Consider the following 5,719-nt stretch of genomic DNA (forward strand, 5'->3'; position numbering starts at 1 on the left):
TTATTAAAAAGACACATGAAGACAAAATTATTACTCAAGTTTAAATATTATAACAACACTAATAGTCTGGTAAATTCGCTCCAGAACCTCTCAAATCTCCAAAATATTGCCCAAACAAATATTGTGTAACCGAAGATGATTGTTGTTGTTGTTGCTCTTGACGCCTTTTTCGTACGATTCTTTCTTGTTCAGATCGAATGTATTCACGAATATTAACATCATCGATAGAAGCTAAGTTTTTTAGCAATATTTTATTTTCCTCTTTTACTTCTTTAAAAGCTAACTTTTTTGCTTCATTTTGCAGTCGTAATTCAATCATCCCATGACCTTTTTCCATGCTTGTTGTACTTTCGTTTAAACGATCAAGGATTTTTTCGTTTGATGATATCAAACTATCAGCGGGTATATTATGAGGATATCCGATTTCAACAATTTTTGGCTCATAATCTACAAACAAAAAATAAAGAGAATCATTTCTTACTTCGAAATGCACTAGTTGATCATATATGGGAGCATTACGGAAATAATTTTATGGAATAATGTACTATTTGCTTGCAGTTTAATATTTAATTATGTACTTTTATTTATAATTTTATATTTTAGTGTAAGAATTTTTTAATTAATATTTCTATAATATTTATATATATGTACTAGTTATTTATAGAAGTTTTATGAGTTTACATCAACTATGATAAATATAAGAACCATAGTGTAAAATATAAATAATTTTGAAGTTAAGTTTGAAGTTTTACTTTTGGAGAAGAACACATTGAAACTTCAGATATAGAGTTTTGGAAACTTCAAAATAGAGTTAAAAAAGATGCTCTCAGAACACCGTGGTTTCATTAAAGCTGTCTGATTCATATTTGCGGGCTTCTTTTCTGGGCTTCACGTTTTACTCAAATAATTCCAGCCCGATAGCAAGAAGTTGGCCCCTTCACCTTCGTAACGAAAAGCTTCCATCCTTTCTAGGGTTCATCTGTGCATCCAATCGTCGTGATTAAGCCTCTCAGTAATAGTATATTCCCACTCTTCATACGATTTCACATTCAATACATCCACTCATAACTTCTACAGTGTGAATCTATAATCTATAAACATGTGAGCTTTTCCTCTTTTTCTTAATCTTCCTAAAACTTTTGTAAAACTTCAGAGTAGAGTATCGCGTTTTTTCGAGCGGGAAGAGAGCTTTGCGGCGTAGTTTGTCAAACACTTCATCGTCACTGAGAAGGAATATGACAGAGGAGAGAGATGAAAAGGCCGGTGATTGCTTCTCTGATGATCGTAAAAGATGCGCTTGGATCACTCCGAAATCTGGTTAGATTCATTGTCTTTCTTATGATGGTGATCTTGAGTAGTTTAAAAGATCTGGTATTAAGGTTGGAAGTAAGTGTTTGAATGTAGAGCTCATATCTTGAGTATTGATTTATGATCACGAGATCTATATTGTACAATGACCACATAAACATGATTCGTTTCCTTGTCATTTCCTTACATTGATGGGCTTATTCCTTAACTTTATCTCGCTTTGAATATTTTCCTCTGCTATGCCTTGACCTGATGGTTTTTTTTTTTTGGTTGTTTCATGTTAAAGACCAATCTTGCATTGCTTTCCATAATGAAGAGTGGGGAGTTCCTGTCCATGATGACAAGTACGTGATGATATATCTTTTACTGATTATTTTTGATTAGTCTGGGAGATGCTATTTGTTTATTATAAACTCTCTTATTTGTCAAACTGCTTACATGAAAATTTCCGAGTTATTAAGCCTCCCTGGTCTTCTCCCGGAACTATCCTGGAAATACATTCGTTTCAAAAGACAATCATTCAGGTAACTATGACCAATGCATTTTTTGTAACATGATCTTCTTATGAGACAAATTTCAAAGTTCTTAATTTTTGTTTAAACAGAAAAATTTTCAAGGAGTTTGATTCAATTCCTACATCTGAACTAACAAACAAAAAAAGAGAACACCCCCTCAGACGTTGCTACCACCCCCATTACTATCCATGATCCAAGGCTTAATGGTTTGCGTTTTTTTTTTTCCTTTGCAGTAATTCTCTGGTTACTACGAATTTTGTCACTATATTTTAAAAGCTTTAGTAAGTTTTAAAATAAACAAATATAAATGATTATGCCTTAAGTAACTGTGCAACCGTTCTTAAGATCTTAGTGGATAGTGATAGACTTATCAAGTTAAGAATTAATCAGTTGGTACAGCCATTTGAACGTATTTGACACAGTATCGTGTGCATGTAATCTTTGTGCAATCAATTTGCTTCGTTGGCTGTTAGCAGAACTGAGACATGATTCACTCACAACGACTTGGGACGTTTATTGATCAGAATTCTCCCTTAACAGGTTAAACACAGTTATAGAGTTGCATATTCCCATCCTTTTGGCTTCCCACAGGAGAATATATTTGGTAACATCGTCTGGAAAACATAGAGTTCTTTCTTTACATGCACCTAAAACAAACAGAGATGCTGACAAAAAAAAAAAAAAAACAAACAAACAAACAGAGATGAAAGGAGTGTTCAGAAAAATGTCCAGATTAATACAGAGTTAGCCAGAAGACTATGAACGCACATGAGGCAGAAGCAACTGCAGAACAGGCAGTTTCAAAGGTAGAAGCTGCCATGACAGCGGCTGAAGAAGCTGCAAAGGAAGCAGATGCAGCAGAAGCTGCTCGAGCTTATGCCGAAGAAGCTTCAAAGACACTGGAAGGAAAAAAAACATCTGCAAAGTGGTAAACACACTCTTCTTATATCACACCACACATGATAAAGAGAATACTTTTTCATGGTCGTATTGAAAATTTGATTAAACAGATGGTTTGTACATGAGATGACATAGAAGAATAAGAAGCTAAATGTGTTACAGGTGATGAGAGAGAGAGAAGCGCAGAAGTAGTGTTTGTTGTTGATGATTTTCCACTTAGAAACTCTTTTTAGTTATTTCGTGAAAAAAAATTCTTTTTAGTTGTAAAGCAGTAAATCTCAGATGCTAAAGCCATTGTATTATTGTTCACACTTTACTCTACGGCCAAAATAAGATAAAAACTGAAAACATAAAAGGCTACCATTTTCTTTGGTCGATATTACCATAATCTAAATTTAGCTTCCTCCTGGATTCAACCATACCAAAAAACTACATAAGTGTGAGTTTACAACTTTATATACTTTCAACCAATAAAATGGAACTCTTATCGTACGGCAAGACATATTAATTCCTTTCTCGCATGACCAATAAGTTAATATTCAGAATATCACATGTTTGAAAAAAGCAACCAAAGAGTCATCATTGTTATTTTCCCGACCTCCCACAAAAAGAAAACAATTCATTTTGAGAAGCCTATTGAAACAAAGTTATTTCACGAGATTAAATTTCTTTCTCAAAACCTTTTCAAATATGCTTCTCACTATTTTCCTTAGTATGCTCATGAATTGATCATCGTTCTAAAATATATAGAAACCACACTAACAGCATTGAAAATTACTCTTTCAGTAGTCCTGTATAACATCTATATGCGGCCACATGTTGAAAAATAGCAAATGTATGTATACATTCATTACTTCCAAAGAATAATTTATCTAATAAACAATAATACCATGCAAGAAATACTTACATACACCAAAACAACTGGCCTATCCCGCGCTACATAACACATTCATTATTTATATATAGATAACTTACAAAATAATAATAAAATAGATAGTGTAAGTTGTATAAATAGTGAAAATTAATGTTACATATAATTGTGAATAAATGAAACATTTTTAAAAGATTACATTAAATTGGTTTTTAGGGAAAAATAAGTATATATTTTATAGGTATTGTGAATACAAAATGTAAGGTTATTTTATTGAATTAAATGTGATTTTTTTTTAAAAAAATGCTAAAATAAAAAGATCAACCATAATTTTAATATTGATATGAAACTAAATATATATAGACGGGCATAGTCAAACAAAAGACATAATGTAAAATAACCGGGTAACAAACAAAACATAACAAAAATGAAATTAGATAACTTATACTAAAACAAACATATTAAAATATATATACCGACATAATAAAAATAGAACACAACTTCATTAATAATTGCAACAACTGCGGTAAAGGTAACTATCTCTATGCCATAATTTTGCTATGCACATGAGGAATGCATGAAATTTATGGATTTCCATGAACATTAAACCGACATGTCTGGAGCTGACAAATGCTGAGATAGATCAAACGTTCCTCTATGTGACGTCTATATATTGAAAAAAGTGATATGAAACTAATATGATCTTTACAATGCCACCAAGAAAGTGTCATCTCAATAATTTCAAAAATCGATATAGTGATTGTTATTACTATAAACAAATGGAGAAGTTCTTGATGTTGGTTAACTATTTAGTTTTCATACTTTCCAGTTTTAATGTTTTCTTACTTTGATTAGCTTTGCATTACTACCTTCTTCTCATTCAATATAACATTTTACTTTTAATAAGAAATGCAACTTTAAATAATCACCACTTCCACTCCAATAGCATGTCGAAAGACTAAGATTTCAACATAAAAAAGTAAATACTCTTAAAACATACACACAAAAGTTTACCCACAACCCAATCATTCCGAACCTAAATATTACAAACCATAAATAACACATCAAATACTGAATCAAATTTTTGTAAAAAAAAAACAATATGAAGACAATTTGAAGCCGTTACAGCATATCAATACCACAACTCTTTAATAAAGAAACAACTATTGAAAATAAGAAAAATATATCTTATCAAATATAATCTCTCCTCACCTAAAACTTTCTAAAAACAAAAATCATTATCATACACATCTCTTGCAAATGCAAACCAAAAACATATTTTTTTTGAGCAACACAAACTAAAAACATAATCCAGAAAATCTTAAAAAAAATAATAACCTAGATCACAAGTAAAGCATATCCCGCCCGTAGGGCGGGCCGACCCTAGTATTATATATATACAAAAGATTCAGGCTACCACAATCAATTGCTGTGAAGTGTTGACAACTTGACAGTTATGAGCCCAAAGAGATAGCTAAACGTGTTGTAGACTGCAGTCTGAATTTCATTTTGGTAACATGTTCAGGTCTTTGGTTTGAAGAAACTAATGGTTCTTAAGGCCAATGATTTTTGGTTAAGAAAATCAAATTATGGCGAAGTAGTCGTATTTTGTTGGTGGTATGGACCGTATGGTTAGTATGAAAGACTAGAGAAGTCAAAAGTCAAGAAAATTGTTTGAACAAGAGACACCAGCTGGTTTGATTCATGAAACAAGACATGTTTACAACAAAAGTTATGATCATCTCTCAAATCAAACAGTGTTACTTTGGCACCAAATCTTACAACCACACGTTAACTGTTATATTTAACCCGTTTTGTTATGTGTTACTCTTTCAGTCTTTCTTGTTCCGTGTTTCCGAGTTAATTTTGTTCACATTCTTCAAATAAAATCAAATCCTCAGTTCCATAACTGATTTTATTCAAAATCAAACGTAGTCAAACCAAAGACAAGAAGAGTGAATCAAGCTCATGTCGGCTGTGGACTGGCACGTGCGTTTGTGGCAAGATTCAATTATGAAACTAACTCGTGAATGATAATATTCATTTTTAGAAATTTATGCAATTTGTAAAACATTATTTGAAAAATATACAGAAATAAATAACAAATTTAAAAGAATAAGTGATA

At 31.7% G+C, this 5,719-nt stretch overlaps 1 long non-coding RNA gene across 5 annotated transcripts; it reads left to right on the top strand.

Moving 5' to 3' along the window:
* The first annotated feature begins 873 nt into the window (after positions 1-873).
* LOC106368390 lies at positions 874-3,084 on the top strand. 5 transcript variants are annotated; one of them, XR_001274033.3, is made up of 7 exons: positions 875-1,018; positions 1,154-1,317; positions 1,595-1,832; positions 1,913-2,029; positions 2,364-2,427; positions 2,525-2,751; positions 2,834-3,084. It is a non-coding gene; the product is annotated as an uncharacterized LOC106368390 (long non-coding RNA). The 5 variants fall into 5 exon arrangements; XR_007319522.1 differs by having other exon boundaries at positions 2,556-2,751; XR_001274036.3 differs by having other exon boundaries at positions 874-1,018; positions 2,364-2,751; positions 2,886-3,084.
* The last annotated feature ends 2,635 nt before the right edge of the window (positions 3,085-5,719 follow it).

This window comes from Brassica napus, chromosome C2, assembly GCF_020379485.1.
Source record: "Brassica napus cultivar Da-Ae chromosome C2, Da-Ae, whole genome shotgun sequence".
NCBI classification, from domain to species: Eukaryota; Viridiplantae; Streptophyta; class Magnoliopsida; order Brassicales; family Brassicaceae; genus Brassica; species Brassica napus.